The sequence below is a fragment of the Pseudophryne corroboree genome, chromosome 1 (genome assembly GCF_028390025.1).
Source record: "Pseudophryne corroboree isolate aPseCor3 chromosome 1, aPseCor3.hap2, whole genome shotgun sequence".
NCBI lineage: Eukaryota > Metazoa > Chordata > Amphibia > Anura > Myobatrachidae > Pseudophryne > Pseudophryne corroboree.
The window spans coordinates 537,876,554-537,898,626 of record NC_086444.1 but is presented as its reverse complement, the minus strand read 5'-3'; the positions used below and the strand labels follow the sequence as shown (position 1 = coordinate 537,898,626).

Below are 22,073 nucleotides of genomic sequence, written 5' to 3'. Positions count from 1 at the left end.
GGTGACTGAGAGAAAGAGGGCGTTTATGGCTGTCAACTGACCGTTTTCTGGGAGTGTTTGGGATTACGCAGGCATGTCCAAGCGTTTGCAGGGTGGGCGTCTTTTGACGTCAGTTCCGGGACCAAAAAGACTGAGCTACTCAAACTGCAAAAAACTTTTTTGTGCCGCTCGGCTGCCAAAGCGTTCGCACACTTGGAAAGCGAAAATACACTCCTCCATAGGCGGCGACTATCTGATCGCAGCGCTGCAAAAAGTTGCTAGCGAGCAATCAACTCAGAATGAGGGCCCTAGTCTATTTAAACAACTCCTACACATTTCTACTTCTGTTTTAAAAGGGAATAGACAGTCAAGCATTTAATATACTGTACATCACTTTCTGTGTGTATTTAAAGATTTTTGAATTGTTCTTTAAGGGATTTAAGAAGTTTTTCCTATTTGATGTTTATCTTTGATGCTTGCTGCATAACAAAAAAGACCCTTGTAAATTACATTAATAATATAAACTTTATCCACTTTTCAAAGTATAGATTTATTTGTAATTTATAGCCAAAATTAAACATGGGTATTATGTTAAAGTGCCTTGTCAGATGTGTAGGCCATGTCAATTTAGAGTTTTCAATGTCTTTAAAAGAAAAAAAAATCCAGATTGCATATTACAGTCACCATATTGTTTCATTAAGTGAGCGGATCAGGGAGTTTAAAAATCCTTCATCCACTCATTCTACATAAGAGCTTGTACTATCTCATCTGGGGATTTATATTATTATCCTGCTGCTTCTGATCTCTGTTCTTGTTGGTCATTCTTGATTACGAAGGTTGTTATGCTGTAAGCTACATATCTTTGCAATGTAGACCACCCGATACTTGGGAGGAATTGTCCCACTTATTAATATCTCCCGCTCAATGATAAACAGAACCTGATTGGTTGCTATTGGCATCACCACCATTTATCTGTTTTAGACGCCTTAGTAAATGTACCCCCTAGAGCAGTGATGGGGAAGCATGCCCTGCTACTGTTTTAGCATGGCCAAATAGCAAAACTGTAGCAGGGCATGCTGGGATGTGTAGTTCAACAGCTGGAGTGCCAAGGTTTCCCATCACTGCCCTAGATTCTCCAGGAGGCAATGGACCACAAAGGTCACATGTTGCTCAATCATGTATATGTCAAAACAGGTGTAGTATGGTATGCCGGCGGTTGGGCTCCCAGCGACCAGCATACCGGCGCCGGGAGCCCGACCGCCGGCATACCGACAGTGTGGCGAGCGCAAATGAGCCCCTTGCGGGCTTGCTGCGCTAGCCACGCTGCGGGCACGGTGGCGCGCTATTTATTCTCCCTCCAGGGGTGTCGTGGACCCCCACGAGGGAGAAGAAATTTCGGTATGCCGGCTGTCGGGATTCCGGCACCGGGATCCCAACAGTCGGCCACCTGAAGATCACCCTGTCAAGACCACTTTCAGCAATTTGGTTACAGATATAATTCATCACAGTAATGGTGTTCATTTGAAATAAATGTTCAAATGAAGACAGTTTATTCCAAGCTGGGTTTTCTAAACTGGTGCTTTTAAGTGAATATTTTCCAAAGAAGAAGGAAGAACAACATTTGCACTAAAATACAGTTTTGAAAACAGCACAGCTTTTCAGTGAAAGGGTAACAATCTGAATTTTAGTTAAAGACCATTTATACAGAATTGTCTTTTCATGCAGAAGTTCTGTTTGACCAGTAAAGAGGCTGCTTATCAAGGTTTTCTTGTTTTAGTGACCAGGATTTGCTGCTACGCTAAATACACTGATGTTAGGGAAACTTCCAGTGACACTAGATTGCACGTGGTAGTAACCAGCACTTGTGGTCACAGGAGAAGGTGTATTGAATGCTTGTAAACAGAGCAGTCTATAATGAGCTTCCCTGCAGCTGAACCCTGCCACAGGTATAAGTGGGTGGTATGGGTTATTGCAAACAGCAGGCTTCATTTCTCCTATTCATTCACCGCAAGCATGATCAAACGGCTGAAATGAAAAATGTATGATCAAAAATGATTTTAGAATTTATTATTCATTTAACCTCTTTTGCACAATATTTGATCAAACCATGCAGGTGTGACTATAGACAAGAACACGTCACATTATTTAAAATAATATATATATATTTTTTTTCAATTGTTAATAAATAACAATAATACAGGGGCAGATGTATTAACCTGGAGAAGGCATAAGGAAATGATAAACCAGTGATATGTGCGAGGTGATAAAGGCACCAGCCAATCAGATCCTAACTGTTAATTTACATATTGGAGCTGATTGGCTGGTGTGGTTACCACCTTGCACATATCACTGGTTTATCACTTCCTTATGCCTTCTCCAGGTTAATACATCTGCCCCAAAGTTCCAACTTTACCTTCTTAATCAAAATCTCACATGGGGGTTGTTGATTTTGCCTATTATCAATATAACAGTCATGTCCTATGCGTATCCATACTTTCACCACTTCTGCATAAAGTACAGGCTGTACAATAAATGTCAATGAAAAAGCAACATGTGTTCACCCAAGGAAATCAAGAGAGGGATGCTCTGCACTAAGGGGCATGCCTAGCACCACCGAGGGGGTATGTCCAGCACTATTTTCACAGTCCTATCCTCATATCATCATATCCCCCATTAAACTTTCTAAATATACATCCCACTTACTGTAACTATGTCCATGTTGTGGCGCACAGTAGTACCTTCAATTATTTTAATTCCAAATAGAACTAGATTTCCAGCGCTTCTCCGTCCTCCGCTCCTGCAAGGGCAGGGATAATTAGAGCACATAGTAAAGGGAAAGGTGCCACTGCACTGCTATATCATGTGAGACATTGAGTGAATCACTGACTGACACTTTCATTTCATTGGAATGCTGACCGCATCCGTGATCTTGTTGACAAGCATGGAGACTGTTTGACATTAGGGTGTGCCTGGATACACTCTAGACGCGTGTAGTATGAGTGGCCGGCGGCCAGGATCCCAGGGACCAGCATACCGGCGCCGGGATACCGACCACCGGCATACCAACAGCTGGGCGAGCGCTAATGAGCCCATTGCGGGGACGGTGGCACCCTATGCGCGCCATGCTATTTATTCCCCCCCACCCCCCGGGAGGTCGTGGAGCCCCAAGAGGGAGAATATGTGTTGGTATGCTGGTGGCCGGGATCCCAGCCAGCGGCACACTGAAGACCACCCCTCTAGACCCCATATGCGCATGTCCTTTGATTCTGAATCCTATTTCTGCGACTGGAGAGATTGTTCTTGATACCTGTAAAATGTCCTCCACTTATCTGTGAAATATGTGCCTTTTCCAAGAAATGACTCCCTTATCAGTATTTACTATTTTTATATGTGAAGTTAAAAAAAAAGAAAAATCCATTGTGAAATCTGATAAAGTGATGCACGCCCAGTCATGTAGTTTATAGCATAATTTATAGTACTCTTATGTTATGTAGTCATGAGTTCCTATGGATATTGCTTCCCCCTGTTTTAGGTTGTTGAATATTACATCTATAGAAAAAAAAAACCGTATCATTTTATGAAGCAACTTCACATTTTTCTAGTGGTGGTGCTCACCACGTTGTCACTACTATATGGCTATACATTCTAGCAGCTGAAACTCCCAAGGATTTACCTATTTTACACTATGGCAAGAGCAACTTTTGGCTTTGTGTGTATTGGTTATGATATTTTTAAGAAGTTTATATTTTAAAAATGTATTGTTTACGGTATGTTTTCAATATGATTTTGTGAACACGTTCATCTTTTATTTTTGAAATCTGCCCTTTCATATTTATTGTACTATTTTACATTCTGAGAAAAAAAATATTACCCAAATTTTGTTTTTTATTGCTCTGTCATTGTTTACTATTACTAACTGTATACATTGGAGCAAAGAAATAAAATAAGCCCAAATACTGTTTCTGATAAAGATGTACCCTTATTAGTATGGCAATATTTCCAGATGGGGAAATGGTTACTACTCTTCACATCTGTGCTACATACAGTGACTCATTTTGTTTGACATGCAGATCACTTAAAAGAACCATGGTGGTATATACAGTACTGTAAACTATGGTACACAGTTTGTGGCTTTTTTTTTTTTAAGGGGAAATACAGACCGAATTTTAATTTTACATATGTTTTTCAATTCTTGGGAATCTTTTCTGTAATATTCCAGAAAAAGTCACTTTGTTTTTCTAAGTGAGTCCTTTTTTTAAATTTTATTTATGCCACTAATGCCCTGATGGTAATGAGATCATGCTCCAAGTCTATGGGAAGCCAAAAGACCCCCCAAATGTCCATTTAAATGGTCATATCAAAGCGGAGTGGAGAAAGATCCAAACTAGTGGGCTGTAATCTGAAGTGGGGCCTTTATGTATATCCTCATCTGTTACTGTAGCTGTAGCGAAAGAGCCAAATGGTTAAAGAACAAGGAGAAATTTGCTAAATTTTTATTAAATATAACTTGCAGGTACAGTATTGCTTACAAAAATACTAAATTAGACAGCACTGTTTTTCTGGTAGTTTGTAATAAGGAAAACTGTTTATGAAGTTTGGATATTATGTATAATTTAAGGTTTACACATATAAAATAAGAATTTACTCACCGGTAATTCTATTTCTCGTAGTCCGTAGTGGATGCTGGGACTCCGTAAGGACCATGGGGAATAGCGGCTCCGCAGGAGACTGGGCACAACTAAAAGAAAGCTTTAGACTACTGGTGTGCACTGGCTCCTCCCACTATGACCCTCCTCCAGACTTCAGTTAGGATACTGTGCCCGGAAGAGCTGACACAATAAGGAAGGATTTTGAATCCTGGGTAAGACTCATACCAGCCACACCAATCACACCGTATAACTCGTGATACAATACCCAGTTAACAGCATGATAACAACTGAGCCTCTCAACAGATGGCTCAACAATAACCCTTTAGTTAAACAATAACTATATACAAGTATTGCAGACAATCCGCACTTGGGATGGGCGCCCAGCATCCACTACGGACTACGAGAAATAGAATTACCGGTGAGTAAATTCTTATTTTCTCTGACGTCCTAAGTGGATGCTGGGACTCCGTAAGGACCATGGGGATTATACCAAAGCTCCCAAACGGGCGGGAGAGTGCGGATGACTCTGCAGCACCGAATGGGCAAACTCTAGGTCCTCCTCAGCCAGGGTGTCAAACTTATAGAATTTTGCAAACGTGTTTGACCCCGACCAAGTAGCTGCTCGGCAAAGTTGAAGAGCCGAGACCCCTCGGGCAGCCGCCCAAGAAGAGCCCACCTTCCTCGTGGAATGGGCTTTCACTGATTTAGGATGCGGCAGTCCAGCCGCAGAATGTGCAAGCTGAATCGTACTACAGATCCAGCGAGCAATAGTCTGCTTTGAAGCAGGTGCACCCAACTTGTTGGGCGCATACAGGATAAATAGCGAGTCAGTTTTTCTGACTCCAGCTGTCCTGGAAACATAAATTTTCAGGGCCCGGACTACGTCCAACAACTTGGAAGCCTCCAAGTCTTTAGTAGCCACAGGCACCACGATAGGTTGGTTCAGATGAAAGGCTGATACCACCTTAGGGAGAAATTGGGGACGAGTCCTCAATTCTGCCCTATCCATATGGAAAATCAGATAAGGGCTTTTACATGACAAAGCCGCCAATTCTGATACACACCTGGCCGAAGCCAAGGCCAACAACATGACCACTTTCCACGTGAGATATTTCAATTCCACGGTCTTAAGTGGCTCAAACCAATGTGACTTTAGGAAATCCAACACCACGTTGAGATCCCAAGGTGCCACTGGAGGCACAAAAGGGGGCTGAATATGCAGCACTCCCTTAACAAAAGTTTGAACTTCAGGCAGTGAAGCCAGTTCTCTCTGGAAGAAAATCGATAGAGCCGAAATCTGGACCTTAATGGAACCCAATTTTAGGCCCATAGTCACCCCTGACTGTAGGAAGTGCAGGAAACGGCCCAGCTGAAATTCTTCCGTTGGGGCCTTCCTGGCCTCACACCACGCAACATATTTTCGCCATATGCGGTGATAATGGTTTGCGGTTACTTCTTTCCTAGCTTTAATCAGCGTAGGAATGACTTCCTCCGGAATGCCCTTTTCCTTCAGGATCCGGTGTTCAACCGCCATGCCGTCAAACGCAGCCGCGGTAAGTCTTGGAACAGACAGGGCCCCTGCTGCAGCAGGTCCTGTCTGAGCGGCAGAGGCCATGGATCCTCTGAGATCATTTCTTGAAGATCCGGGTACCAAGCTCTTCTTGGCCAATCCGGAACAATGAGTATAGTTCTTACTCCTCTTCTCCTTATTATCCTCAGTACCTTTGGTATGAGAGGAAGAGGAGGGAACACATAAACCGGCCGGTACACCCACGGTGTCACTAGAGCGTCCACAGCTATCGCCTGCGGGTCTCTTGACCTGGCGCAATACTTTTCTAGCTTTTTGTTTAGGCGGGACGCCATCATGTCCACCTGTGGCCTTTCCCAACGGTTTACAATCAGTTGGAAGACTTCTGGATGAAGTCCCCACTCTCCCGGGTGGAGGTCGTGCCTGCTGAGGAAGTCTGCTTCCCAGTTGTCCACTCCCGGAATGAACACTGCTGACAGTGCTAACACGTGATTTTCCGCCCATCTGAGAATCCTTGTGGCTTCTGCCATCGCCGTCCTGCTTCTCGTGCCGCCCTGTCGGTTTACATGGGCTGCCGTGATGTTGTCTGACTGGATCAGTACCGGCTGGTTTTGAAGCAGGGGTTTTGCCTGAGTTAGGGCATTGTAAATGGCCCTTAGTTCCAGAATATTTATGTGCAGGGAAGTCTCCTGACTTGACCATAGTCCTTGGAAGTTTCTTCCCTGTGTGACTGCCCCCCAGCCTCGAAGGCTGGCATCCGTGGTCACCAGGACCCAGTCCTGTATGCCGAATCTGCGGCCCTCTTGAAGATGAGCACTCTGCAGCCACCACAGCAGAGACACCCTGGTCCTTGGAGACAGGGTTATCAGCCGATGCATCTGAAGATGCGATCCGGACCACTTGTCCAACAGATCCCACTGAAAGGTTCTTGCATGGAACCTGCCGAATGGAATTGCTTCGTAGGAAGCTACCATCTTTCCTAGGATCCGCGTGCAGTGATGCACCGACACCTGTTTTGGTTTTAGGAGGCCTCTGACTAGAGATGACAGCTCCTTGGCCTTCTCCTCCTGGAGAAACACTTTTTTCTGTTCTGTGTCCAGAACCATCCCCAGGAACAGTAGACGTGTCGTAGGGACCAGCTGTGACTTTGGAATATTTAGAATCCAGCCGTGCTGTTGTAGCACCTCCCGAGATAGTGCTACCCCGACCAACAACTGCTCCCTGGACCTCGCCTTTATTAGGAGATCGTCCAAGTACGGGATAATTAAAACTCCCTTCTTTCGAAGGAGTATCATCATTTCGGCCATTACCTTGGTAAAGACCCTCGGAGCCGTGGATAGACCGAACGGCAACGTCTGGAATTGGTAATGACAATCCTGTACCACAAATCTGAGGTACTCCTGGTGAGGATGGTAAATGGGGACATGCAGGAAAGCATCCTTGATGTCCAGTGATACCATGTAATTTCCCTCGTCCAGGCTTGCAATAACCGCCCTGAGCGATTCCATCTTGAACTTGAATTTTTTTATATATGTGTTCAAGGATTTCAAATTTAAAATGGGTCTCACCGAACCGTCCGGTTTCGGTACCACAAACATTGTGGAATAGTAACCCCGTCCCTGTTGAAGTAGGGGCACCTTTACAATCACCTGTTGTGAATACAGCTTGTGAATTGCCTGTAACACTGCCTCCCTGCCTGAGGGAGTGGTTGGTAAGGCAGATTTGAGGAAACAGCGGGGGGGGAGACGTCTCGAATTCCAGCTTGTACCCCTGAGATACTACTTGAAAGATCCAGGGATCCACCCGTGAGCGAGCCCACTGATTGCTGAAATATTTGAGACGGGCCCCCACCATACCTGGCTCCACCTGTGGAGCCCCAGCGTCATGCTGTGGACTTAGAGGAAGCGGGGGAGGACTTTTGCTCCTGGGAACTGGCTGTATGCTGCAGCTTTTTCCCTCTACCTCTGCCTCTGGGCAGAAAGGACACGCCCCTAACCCGCTTGCCCCTATTGGGACGAAAGGACTGTACCTGATAATACGGTGCTTTCTTTGGCTGTGAGGGAACATGGGGTAAAAATGTAGACTTCCCAGCTGTTGCTGTGGAAACTAGGTCCGAGAGACCATCCCCGAACAACTCCTCACCCTTATAAGGCAGAACTTCCATGTGCCTTTTAGAATCTGCATCTCCTGTCCACTGCTGAGTCCATAACCCTCTCCTGGCAGAAATGGACATTGCACTTATTTTAGATGCCATCCGGCAAATATCCCTCTGTGCATCCCTCATGTATAAAAGTGCGTCTTTAATATGCTCTACGGTTAGCAATATAGTGTCCCTGTCTAGGGTATCAATACTTTCCGACAGGGAATCTGACCACGCAGCTGCAGCACTGCACATCCATGCTGAAGCAATAGCTGGTCTCAGTATGTGTATATATAGACTTCAGGATAGCCAGGGCCCCCCCCCCCCAGCACCCTGCACCCATCAGTGACCGGAGTGTGAGGTGTGCATGAGGAGCAATGGCACACAGCTGCAGTGCTGTGTGCTACCTTGTTGAAGACAGAAGTCTTCTGCCGCCGATTTTCCGGAACACTTCTTGCTTCTGGCTCTGTAAGGGGGCCGGCGGCGCGGCTCCGGGAACGAACACCAAGGTCGGGTCCTGCGGTCGATCCCTCTGGAGCTAATGGTGTCCAGTAGCCTAAGAAGCCCAAACTACCACCAGTTAGGTAGGTTCGCTTCTTCTCCCCTTAGTCCCTCGCTGCAGTGAGTCTGTTGCCAGCAGATCTCACTGTAAAATAAAAAACCTAAAATATACTTTCTTTCTAGGAGCTCAGGAGAGCCCCTAGTGTGCATCCAGCTCAGCCGGGCACAAGATTCTAACTGAAGTCTGGAGGAGGGTCATAGTGGGAGGAGCCAGTGCACACCAGTAGTCTAAGCTTTCTTTTAGTTGTGCCCAGTCTCCTGCGGAGCCGCTATTCCCCATGGTCCTTACGGAGTCCCAGCATCCACTTAGGACGTCAGAGAAATTAAGAGTTTTGTACAAAACATATCAATAAAACACCAATAAAGCTTTACAGGATATTTCCATGAACTTCAGATCCCATTTGTTTGAGGATTTTGGGAGCTAGGTACTTCTTTTTGTATTTGGCAGCATCTGTTGGCCTCAATTCCTCTCATCTATGGGGGGCACTGGAATACATTGGGTATAGGTGGAGGTGGAGGAGTCTGGGCACCAAAAGGTTAAGTTCTGATACCCCACCATTTGCCTCCAGCCTCCAGATTCATTTTGGTTTCCAATGGATCTGGGCATGTATTATTATCTACTCCTGCAGCTGGTTCCATTTTTCTTTTCTTTTACTTTTTTTTCTGTTCCTCTCCTCTACCAACCACCCTTTTGGCACACTCCTTGCCATAAGGCAGCCCACAAAAGCTCCTTTCACTCTTCTCATTTGGCAGCCATTTTAATGTTTACGGACTGTTACAGCAACCTGTACATTTCCTATTATACTGGCCAGTTAAAACTAATTGGCATGTCTGAATGGTGGTTCTGCATATTACATGTCCAGTACTGATCTGTGTGACCACAAGCTCAATTCCTATGCCTGCCATGACTTGAAGTGTCACTGATTTTAATCCCACGTCCGACCTTAATTTCATGTTGAGTTCAAATCCTCCCAGAAAACCTACAGTATACCTAGCAGTCTGGTTCCTGGTTATAGTATCTCTGTCCCTACCTCACCTATGTCATTGCTGCTGTGTATGGAAACATTGTTTTTTCTTGTGCAAACTGAACTTCTCTCTATGCAGGAAGCTATTTTATAGGTTCTGATTATCAGTGTAATCCCAGTGTCATACAATTTCATTGTGTTTACTATAGATATTTTACAGTCTTCTAACGTACCTACTCTTTTGTGGCCACAAAGGCCCCTGTTAGTTTGAAACTATATGTATTTGAGGATCTTCCATCCAAAGCGTTGAAGCCACAAATATAGCGTGAGCTTCCCCAATCATTGCACAGTCTTTCTCTCAGCCCACTTTGTGCCCTCTGCTGGATCACCTTGCAAGCTCTTATAAGGTCTCAGGGGGTCCCTGACAGAAGTGTGGTCTTCCACCGAAGGCCAGGTTCAAACTTGTTTAACAATACCTTTGGTAAAATATCCCTCTGGCTGTTAGTTCTGTGGGTACCTTAGACCGCCTCCGTTTGCACCCTTGGAAGTTTGGTAAATGGGCAGAACCTTAGAGCTCTCTAGTAACCTTACTGGTGTTTGGGCCGCTCTCAGTACCCCATCAGGAGCAAATAGCTGAGAAGTTCAGTGTTTATTAACAAAGACTGGCTGTGTCAGTCCCACTGGAGTATTGTATTTAAACAATACAATGCTCTCTTAACTGATGCTGCTTCTCTCCTTCCAAACGTGGCCTTTTCTGACTGGACAGTCCACTAGGGTATCTGGTGAACTTCGGGAGGCCATCTTCTACAAAAGCCTGCACTCCTGCAGACAAGTTTGGTGTTTTTACTACTTTCCTGCTTTATGCCTAACTTACCTTTAGTTATACATACAGTATAACTAGGTAATTTCCACTGTATTTGTGCTACCCGCCATATGTTGTTAGACATGTATTATATAATCTGCTTTAACACTGCGGTAACCAGAGCAGTTACTATACCTTCCCAGCTGACTATGTGTAAGGTACTTTTTTTGTCAGTTAAAACTACAACCCCCATGATTAGTATGTTTTACAGTATCACGTATACATTTAATGACAGAGATCTATATGGTTATACATGATGTTTCAGGGACCCTATTTTCCTGTGCGTCCTTTGCTTATTCGGTATTCTGAACGTCTGTCAGTTGCAATGTGTGGGTTCCCACGCTCGGGCCTCCTGACTTTACGGTCTAGGGTTCATATAAGTTTCCCTTTTTTTCAGCATACTTCCTGTGCTATACTCCTACTGCACAATTTAGCCTAAAGCCACATTTCCATTTACTGTATGTGTTCTTTGCTGATTCCTCTATCAGACTACATCATTAATAATACAATGCTAATACTGCATTATACACAAAACTGGTTTCTCTGTCTTTGGTGCCAGTTCCTTCATGACAAGAGTACACTTTACACTCCCCAGTCCACATTGCTCGTACAGTGTGCCTTTTGTGGATACCCCTGTCAATTTGCACCTCTCAGAGTATCCAGGCCTCACTGTGTATACTACATTATATATGTAAGTGCTGTTTTATTGGATGGGTATAGGTCACCGGCGGTCGGGATCCCAGCCGCGGAATGCAGACGGGATGGGATGGGATGGGGGGGGGGGGGGGGGTGAGTGCAACGAGTTTGCCACAGGTTCTGTTTCCACTCTATGGGTGTCATGGACTAGTCCCTGCTAGTTGGCGGGATTTGGGGGGTGCTGGTAATGTTACCGGTGGTCTCTTGACTACATCCCGTTTTATGTGTCCTTCCCTGTGAAATACTATATTTGCCTTATAACCCAGTGGCTTCAAGAACGTACCCTTTCCTAAATACCTATTTTTACTGGCTTTTTGGGTTATTTCTTTATTACCTGAAGCAAATTCATAACATACTGAAAGCACAGTTATCCTAAAATGTGAACTTTGCAGGATTTGGTTTCCGGTGACCAGCGTTTGGGATCCCGCCAGTCATCATACCAATGCCTGTATCCCTATGTTTAGATTGCCAGCAGGGGTCAGCGAGCACAACTAAGCCCCTTGTGGGCTCACTGCGCTAACCACGCAGTGGGCTCGGTGGCTCGCGGGACACCCACGAGTGGGAATAGTCCCTGTTAGTCGGCATGCTGACTATCTGGCTCTGAATCGGCTGGGATCCAGGCGTCGATATAGTGACTGGCGGTCAGACAACTACATCTTCTTTGCAGACATCTCTGTCAATTAGCATTAGAATCTATGTTTGTGATCTGTAAATACCTACAGAATGTACAGGTGAAACTCGGAAAATTAGAATATCGTGCAAAACTTCATTTATTTCATTAATTCAAATTAAATGGTGAAACTAATATATAGACTCATTACATGCAAAGTGAGATATTTCAAGCCTTTATTTGTTATAATTTTGAAGACTGTGGCTTACAGCTTAAGAAAACTCCAAAAGTACAGTATAATCATGCATATGTACTCATTACTTGGTTTGGGCCCCTTTTGCATGAATTACTGCCTCGATGCAGCGTGGCATGGATTCTATCAGCCTGTGGCACTGCTTAGGTGGTATGGAAGACTAGGATGCTTCAATAGCGACCTTCAGCTCTTCTGCATTGTTCGGTCTCATGTCTCTCATCTTTCTCTTGGCAATGCCCCATAGATTCTGTGCGGGGTTCAGGTCAGGCGAGTTTGCTAGCCAATCCAGCACAGTAATCCCAAGGTCATTGAACCAGGTTTTGGTACTTTTGGCAGTGTGGGCAGGTGCCAAGTCCTGCTGGAAAATGAAGTCAGCATCTCCATAAAGCTTGTCTGCTGAAGGAAGAATGGAGTTCTCTAAAACGTCCTGGTAGACAGCTGCGTTGACTCTGGACTTAGTAAAGCACAGTGGACCAACACCAGTGTTAGGATCTCCTGCTCTGTGCTGCCACGTCGCCATGGCAACCGGGAGGCAAGTGTTAGTGAAGTAACCTGAGCGCAGCTGATACTCCGGTCCGGGTTTTTACTGTGTAGTGGTTACAGGCTCTGTGCACGGCAGGGAATCCGGCACTGGTTTTGTGCTCACAGTCTGTGAGGTCTGAGTGGGGCGTGGACAGCACCTGCTATATAAACCATCCTCTCAGGCTAGGCAAATGCTGCTGAATCTTTGTTTGTTAGTCAGTTCCAGAGAGTTAGCTAGTACTGTGTGACTTTGTATTTACTTGTTGCTTACTGCGAATAGGCCTTGGGATTCGGTACTTCATTCTGCCAATCCGGACCTAGCAGTAAGACTGGAGTCAGTTGTTTGACCTGCTGCGGTTCTTTTGCTATTCTGTGAACCCAGCAGGTTTGCGGCTGTACTCTCAGACCTGCTTGCTTAATCCTCCCTCACTGTGCAGGGCGTCCAGGTGTCAGTTTAGTGGCAGTAAGCTGAACCTGTGCCCTGCAAGTGGGGGTTAGGATTGTGGATACTCTCCTTGTGTCTATATTTCTATCTCTGACCAAGGAGTTTATTCCCACACCCGTTGGTAACCCTTTGGGGTTTTTTCTGTTGCTCTTAGCAACATCATTTCAGGTGCTCCACATGTGAAATCACTACACATCGCTTCATTGTCCGCTCTATTCCATCTGAGCATTCCTGACACTAGGGAGACACCCAATTCCTGAGCCTTTGGGCTTCTCCGTTCACTTTGTGTTTATTAGTTATTCCATCACCTCCTGTGTATGTTATGTTATACTGTCTGTGAGTTCGTTTGCTTCGCTTCCCTCTCTGTTCATACACCGCTATACTCCTGTTAGCACTGGTGTGCGTAACATATTCAGCAGCCCTACTCCTGTTGAAATTTTGTGGGAATATGGAGCATACCCCTCAAAATATTTTGCAACAGGTGGTCGATCAGGTGCAGGTCCTGACTCGACAATTTAATGAGATGTCCATTAAAATGAACACCCCGCAGGCCGCTAGCGGAGCTCCCGCAGCAGCAGCGGCAAGTTCAGGGGTTAAAGAGCCGAAAGTAAATCTCCCGGATCGTTTTTCTGGAGATCGCTCGCAGTTCTTTTGTTTCAAGGAGAGCTGTAAGCTATATTTCAGGCTTAGGCCCCAGTCGGAGATTCAGTGGGTGGGCATGGTGATTTCCTTGCTACAAGGAGACCCACAGGTCTGGGCATATGGGTTACAGCCTGACTGTCCGTCGCTTAAAAGTGTTGATGCTTTTTTTACGGCACTGGGCATTTTGTATGATGACCCTGACAAGATGGCTTCAGCCGAGACTCAGATTACGGTTCTTAAGCAAGGGCGACGGTCAGCTGAGGTTTATAGTACGGAGTTTCGGAGGGTGGCTCATGATACCCAGTGGAATGACCCAGCCCTGAGAAACCAGTACCGAAGGGGCCTTTCTGACCAGATAAAGGACCAACTGGTACAATATCCCTCGCCTGATAGCTTAGATCAGCTCATGCAGTTATCCATCCGTGTGGATAGACGGCTGAGAGAGCGTAGGCTTAAAAGGGAGACCGCAGTTTCCTTTTTCCCCAAGGGAACCTCAGACTCTGAGGAATATTCCGAGGAGCCTATGCAGGATGGGGCTACCCGCCTCTCCTCGCGTGAGAAGACGCGGAGGAGACAGCAGGGTTTGTATTTGTACTGTGGGAATAAAGGTCATGTTGTAGTATCATGCCCAGAAAAAAACGGAAAACTTCAGGGCCTGAGGGTGATGGGAAATATCCTGTCAGGCCGGAAGTCAGAATTTCCCAAAAATACTTTTCTCATTCCGGTGACTTTGGAGATCCTCGGTCAAACTGTCAAGACTGAGGCCTTTGTTGACAGTGGGGCCGATGGGGTTTTCATGGACCGTCAATTCGCCCTGGAACACTCTTCCCTCAGTACCTTTGGCATCAGAGATTGAGATCTGTGGGTTAAACGGGGAACCATTGTCCCAGGGTAAAATTACCTCCTGCACCAGCCAAATTCCTTTGTTTATTGGAGCCACACACTCTGAAAAATTGTCTTTTTATGTGACTGTCTGTTCTTTTGCCCCATTTGTTTTGGGGTTACCCTGGTTAAGGGCCCATAACCCTCAATTTGACTGGGTCTCTGGGGAGATTCTTAGTTGGGGTAGTGATTGTTTCAGGAGTTGCTTGAGCCTTCCAGTCAGGCTCTCGCAGCTAAGTTTGCCAGGATTGCCAGGATGTTATGCAGATTTTGCGGATGTGTTCTCCAAAAAAGTTGCGGAGGTACTACCTCCCCATCGCCCCTATGACTGTGCCATTGATTTGTTGCCAGATGCTAAGCTTCCCAAGAGCAGGTTGTACTCCCTGTCACGTCCTGAGACTCAGGCTATGGCAGAGTACATTCAGGAGAACTTGGCTAAGGGATTTATCAGACCCTCACAGTCCCCAGTTGGGTCGGGGTTCTTTTTCGTGGGTAAAAAGGACGGTTCGTTGCGACCCTGCATCGACTTCAGGGAATTGAACCATATCACGATTAAAAACTCGTACCCACTGCCTCTCATTTCGGTTTTGTTTGACCAGCTTCGTACAGCCACCATTTTTTCTAAGATTGACCTACGCGGTGCTTACAATCTAATCCGAATAAGAGAGGGGGATGAATGGAAGACTGCCTTTAATACCCACTCAGGGCATTATGAATATTTGGTGATGCCTTTTGGGCTCTCTAATGCCCCGGCAGTCTTCCAGTAATTCATGAACGATGTGCTCAGGGAATATTTGGATAGATTCTTAGTTGTTTATCTAGATGACATCCTAATCTTCTTTCATTCCCTGGAGGAACATCGGAAGCATGTACGCTTAGTCCTCCAGAAACTCAGAGACCACCAGCTTGGGGCAAAGCTGGAGAAGTGCGAGTTTGAAGTCCAGCAAATCGCATTTCTAGGGTATATTATCTCCTCAGAAGGTTTCCAAATGGAGGGTTCTAAGGTACAGGCAGTCCTGGATTGGGTGCAGCCCACTAGTTTGAAGGCGCTTCAGCGTTTTCTGGGCTTTGCAAATTTTTATAGACGGTTTATCGCTGGATTTTCGTCTATAGTGGCCCCCTTGGTGGCACTCACTAAGAAAGGGGCGGATGTTGCTCACTGGTCTTGTGAGGCCAAAGCGGCCTTTGCCCGTCTCAAAAGGGCATTTGTCTCGGCCAAGTTGCTGCGACACCCAGATCCAGAGCGTTCTTTTGTGGTAGAAGTGGATGCCTCTGAGATAGGTATTGGGGCAGTGCTCTCTCAGATGGGGGTGTCTGATAATCGCCTTCATCCCTGTGCTTACTTTTCCCGTAAATTTTCGTCTGCCGAGATGAATTATGATGTGGGTAACCGGGAATTGTTGGCTATAAAGGATGCACTCGGGGAGTGGAGACACTGGCTTGAGGGGGCTAAGTTTGTGGTCTCAATTCTCACCGACCATAAGAATCTGGCATATTTAGAGTCAGCGAAGCGGCTCAATGCCAGGCAGGCACGATGGGCTTTGTTTTTTGCTCGCTTTAATTTTTTGATAACATATCGCCCTGGGTCAAAAAACATCAAGGCTGATGCGCTCTCGCAGAGTTTTGCTCCAGTTCAAGAGACCACCGAGGAGCCATTGCCCATTGTGTCCCCATCATGTATTAAAGTGGGCATTACTCAGGACCTCTTGTCATTAGTCCTTAGAGCACAGGAGCAGGCTCCTCCAGACCTTCCGGTAGGTCTCTTGTTTGTGCCTCCTAGGTTAAGACAGCGAGTGTTCCTGGAATTCCATGCCAAGAGGTCGGCAGGGCATCCGGGTATTGCCAGAACTCGGGAGTTGCTGTCTAGGGCGGTGTGGTGGCCCTCGGTGGCTAGGGATGTGGATCAGTGGGTTCGGGCATGTGACGTTTGTGCCCGAAATAAAACTCCTAGAGGGGTTCCTGTCGGCCCATTACATCCACTCTCTATTCCGTCTAAGCCATGGACCCACATTTCCATGGATTTTGTGGTGGACTTGCCCAAATCCTCGGGGATGACAGCCATTTGGGTTGTCGTTGACAGGTTTTCGAAGATGGCGCATTTCGTTCCACTGGTTGGGTTGCCATCGGCCAGACGCCTGTCTGAGTAATTTATGCAGCATGTTGTGCGCCTCCACGGGTTGCCACTTGATGTGGTCTCTGACCGTGGATCCCAGTTTGTGGCCAAATTCTGGAGGGCATTTTGTTCTGATCTCCAGATTTCTGTGAGCTTGTCGTCAGGCTACCATCCACAGTCTAATGGGCAGACTGAGAGGGTGAACCAGTCCTTGGAGCAGTTCCTCAGGTGTTATGTCTCCAAGTGTCATACTGACTGGGTTGCTCATCTGTCCATGGCGGAGTTTGCCTATAACAACGCGGCTCACTCTGCTACAGGGATCTCTCCCTTCCTTTGTGTGTATGGGCATCATCCTAAGGCCAATTCTTTTGACCCCCTGGATTTCACGCCTGGTGGTTCCTCTGTTGTTTCGGTCCTTAGGGGTATTTGGAGGAAAGTGAAGAAAGCCCTTGTGTCTGTGTCTTTAGTGACCAAAAGGGTTTTTGATAAGCGGAGACCCTGCAGCTTCAAATTAGGAGACTTCGTCTGGTTGTCCACCAAGAATTTGAAGTTGAGACAGCCATCTCATAAGTTAGGCCCCCGGTTCATCGGCCCTTATAAGATCACCAGGGTTATCAAGCCGGTGGCATTTCAGTTAGATCTGCCCCGTTCATTGGGTATCAATAAAACATTTCATTGTTCCCTTTTAAAACTGGCGGTTAGTAATCCTTCTTCCAGTGGAAGACCTTCTCCTCTTCTGATACGGGGTCAGAGGGAGTTTGTGGTTGAAAGGGTTCTTGACTCCAAGATGGTTCGGGGTCGGCTGTCATTTTTGGTGCACTGGAAGGGGTATGGCCCGGAGGAGCGGTCGTGGGTGCGCAGTTGTGATCTTCATGCCCCCAGACTGATACGCTCTTTCTTCTCGCAGTTCCCCGATAAACCCGGTGGTAGGGGTTCTTTGACCCCTCGTCAGAGGGGGGGTACTGTTAGGATCTCCTGCTCTGTGCTGCCACGTCGCCATGGCAACCGGGAGGCAAGTGTTAGCGAAGTAACCTGAGCGCAGCTGATACTCCGGTCCGGGTTTTTACTGTGTAGTGGTTACAGGCTTTGTGCACGGCAGGGAATCCGGCGCTGGTTTTGTGCTCACAGTCTGTGAGGTCTGAGTGGGGCGTGGACAGCACCTGCTATATAAACCATCCTCTCAGGCTAGGCAAATGCTGCTGAATCTTTGTTTGTTAGTCAGTTCCAGAGAGTTAGCTAGTACTGTGTGACTTTGTATTTACTTGTTGCTTACTGCGAATAGGCCTTGGGATTCGGTACTTCATTCTGCCAATCCGGACCTAGCAGTAAGACTGGAGTCAGTTGTTTGACCTGCTGGGGTTCTTTTGCTATTCTGTGAACCCAGCAGGTTTGCGGCTGTACTCTCAGACCTGCTTGCTTAATCCTCCCTCACTGTGCAGGGCGTCCAGGTGTCAGTTTAGTGGCAGTAAGCTGAACCTGTGCCCTGCAAGTGGGGGTTAGGATTGTGGATACTCTCCTTGTGTCTATATTTCTATCTCTGACCAAGGAGTTTATTCCCACACCCGTTGGTAACCCTTTGGGGTTTTTTCTGTTGCTCTTAGCAACATCATTTCAGGTGCTCCACATGTGAAATCACTACACATCGCTTCATTGTCCGCTCTATTCCATCTGAGCACTCCTGACACTAGGGAGACACCCAATTCCTGAGCCTTTGGGCTTCTCCGTTCACTTTGTGTTTATTAGTTATTCCATCACCTCCTGTGTATGTTATGTTATACTGTCTGTGAGTTTGTTTGCTTCGCTTCCCTCTCTGTTCATACACCAGTATACTCCTGTTAGCACTGGTGTGCGTAACAACCAGCAGATAACATGACTCCCCAAATCAACACAGACTGGAAACCAAGGTCCCAGAGTATGGAGTAAGAATGGAGAGGCACACAATCCAAGATGCTTGAAGTCCAGTGTGAAGTTTCCACAGTCTGTGTTGATTCCACACATCGCTCCTGGTTCAAGCAGGGCTCAGCTGGCACTGTTCTCAGGTGAAGTTCCAGCAGCTGCCGCAGTCTCTAAGTGGCGCTGCACTGTGCCTGCTTCCGCTGCCCGCTGTCTCAGCATTGTCTTCTATGATGTCTGTTTCCTGGTATTTAGGCCTAATCCAGAGGTTCCCTCCAAAGCTAGACCTGTGCGTTGACATCTTGGATCAGCTGATCCTCCATTGTCCAATACTGGAGCTCCTTCCAACCATCTGATCGCAGCATCTGAGCCAAATATTACTTCTTGTGTGACTGGTGTCTATGTTGGTTATGCAAGGCTACTTATGTATGCTGCGGAGCCAATCGCTTTTATTTATGTAACTCCTCATATTGCACACAATATTTAGACCTTCACATCAGTCCCTGTCTAGATGAAGTTTAGTCTAAATTATCAAATACACGCACCAATTTTATTATCAGATACTGTAGGATCTGGATCACCTGGGGAGACCCACAAGAACATACAATCCAGGGTCACTGTACTGGGAACCCTGGGAACTGAGAGGCTCACTGATGCACAGACCACCAGCCTGAGGGACCTGCCCCTTACTATAGGGAGGTGGGGCTAACATCTGTAGCGTTGCGACACTACAGTTCCACAATGTGAGCTGGACTGACGGGTGTCTTGCCACCTATCTGCACTGATGATCACAGCCACATGCTGCCTCCAGTTCACAAGCAGCTGTAAATTCTCTCTGATTCACAGCTAGCTGAATTAGAGGCCAAAACTGAGGAAAGCACAGGGAGCTGGGTCTCGCTCAAATTGCAGAGGCTGCTGTGTCCCTGCCCCCACTAAGGTAGACCTCCTCCCCCATGTTCTCCACCTCAGGCATCATGCAGTCAGCCCACCCTATCCTGCACTGACTTCCCCTAACTGATTACTCTTTTTGCATTGTCCACCAGACTCAGATCTTCCCTACATGTTCTGGACAGGGGTATTTCTAGAGAGGGGGAGGCCCGTGTGCAGGATCCATCTGTGACCCCTCCTCTCTAGCTGGCAGCGCTGTATCTCTGGGCACTAGGGTCCCTAGGTGATTCTAATGCTAACCCAGAGTCTAGAGCACATGCGCAGCTTTCTAGAAAAATGGTGTGGCAGCCATTCTCCCAGTGACGTTCCTACTGCGCATACGCAAAACAGTGGGAAAATGGTGCTGTGCCATTTTCACAGGGATTTCTGCAGCACTGTTGCTGCGCCATGGGACTCTGGAGGGTAAATATTAAAAATAATGGGTGCATAGAGTGAGGTGTTGGCCCCCCTGGATCCCGGGGTCCTGTGTTCACCGCAACCACTGCATCCATTATAAATATGCCAGTGTTTCTTGTCCTTTGTCAGATCCTCTCCACCCTTATTTGTCTCTCTTCACCCCTGCCCATAGGTGTCTGCTTCTCTCCAGCCTATTGGTGTCTCTCACACCAATGCTCACCCCCGTCACCCATAGGTGTCTGCTCCACACACTTTCCATAAGTGTCTGCCGACACTGCTCTGTGATCTGAACATGTCCACTTTCAACAAATATCACGTCTGACTGCAGGATCTTGTGCTTGTCACCCACTGCCTTTCCCCGTAACCCTCTGTGGAACCTCAGAGTGAGTTTAACTATACTTGCTGCACTGCTGATCTCTCAGTGGCTGTCCGTTCCTGCACAGGATGTCACTAGCCTGCAGTTCACAGGGAAGGAACGTGTTTTAAAATATATACTAAGCTTGGGGTTACAACCCTAGATTCCTTATTCAGCATTATTACTCTCTAATATTAGAATTTAATATTACCTTTTCTGGCTGTGAAAATCTCTATTTGCCTACAGGAAACATGGTACGTGGTTTCTCTCTGCACTGTTTGGCAGTCACTGGAATGCAGTCCCTATTATTTGGCCCTCTACCGTGTGGCATATTATGAACTCAGGGAGGGACAGGGGAAGGTGCTCCGAAGTATATTATTGGAACCTGGGCCCATCACTCACAAGTTCCGCCTCTGATTCTCCTCACACATGGCACTTTGGGCTGCAAAATTAGCTTTAACTCTAGCATCAGAGGCCTGAGCTTCCCATGCCCCACGACCTTCAAATGGATGTAACTTGAATACTGTATCTTCTATGTACTGTATGTAGCATTAATAAATATCCTTTTCGGGAGGTTTTACTTGAATATCTAAATATTCTAAACTAAAAATACAATAAACTGTTACTGGTGGTCAGTTCTAAATTTCTAATTAGTGTTGTGATAATGTGATGTTCTATACAGGTTGAGTATCCCTTATCCAAAATGCTTGGGACCAGAGGTATTTTGGATATCGGATTTTTCCGTATTTTGGAATAATTGCATACCATAATGAGATATCATGGTGATGGGACCTAAATCTAAGCACAGGATGCATTTATGTTACATATACACCTTATACACACAGCCTGAAGGTCATTTTAGCCAATATTTTTTATAACTTTGTGCATTAAACAAAGTGTGTCTACATTCACACAATTCATTTATGTTTCATATACACCTTATACACACAGCCTGAAGGTCATTTAATACAATATTTGTAACAACTTTGTGTATTAAACAAAGTTTGTGTACATTGAGCCATCAAAAAACAAAGGTTTCACTATCTCACTCTCACTCAAAAAAGTCCGTATTTCGGAATATTCCGTATTTCGGAATATTTGGATATGGGATACTCAACCTGTAATTGTAATGTGCACAGTATTAGCAATTAGGGCTGAGAAACTGCTCTGACAAGCTGGGGAGGAGGTCACAGATAAAAGTTCATGTGCCTTTACTTGTGATAATTCTACACTGAGAAGCTGGGAGCGAACATCTGGACACTTGGGCTGCAGTGCTGAGCCTTAAATAATTTATGGTCTGGTTTGTTCTGTGTTCTCTCTGTACTCACTCTGTAAAATTGGATTTCATGGGAGTCAGATCAATTTCTATGAAGACATCTACTCTTACACCCACCGGGTTTGGTTGGCAAATGTGATTGCAGTGGGCTGTGCTGATTACTACAAATTTTAAGGGCAGTGTGAGGCATATTTTCACAGAATACATCCTGTTAGGAAAGATAAAGCTTCTTCAGTTTTAGACAGAAAATGATAGACAGAATGCTCTACGGTCATATACTTAGTGTCTCATAAATACACGATTATCTCCAAAACATACACACTTTGCCCTAATGCATTTTATACACATCACATGGTCT

The 22,073-nt window shown here is 46.1% G+C and overlaps 1 long non-coding RNA gene across 1 annotated transcript in view; it reads right to left on the bottom strand.

The window, feature by feature from the left end:
- Positions 1-563: 563 nt before the first annotated feature.
- The window catches only part of LOC134915108 (uncharacterized), a 38,440-nt gene continuing 16,930 nt past the window's right edge, over positions 564-22,073 (bottom strand). Inside the window, exons 2-3 of the long non-coding RNA XR_010177388.1 lie at positions 2,683-2,776; positions 564-2,004 (exon numbers count right to left, since the gene is read on the bottom strand). This is a non-coding gene — a long non-coding RNA (uncharacterized LOC134915108). The remainder of the gene's footprint in view (positions 2,005-2,682; positions 2,777-22,073) is intronic.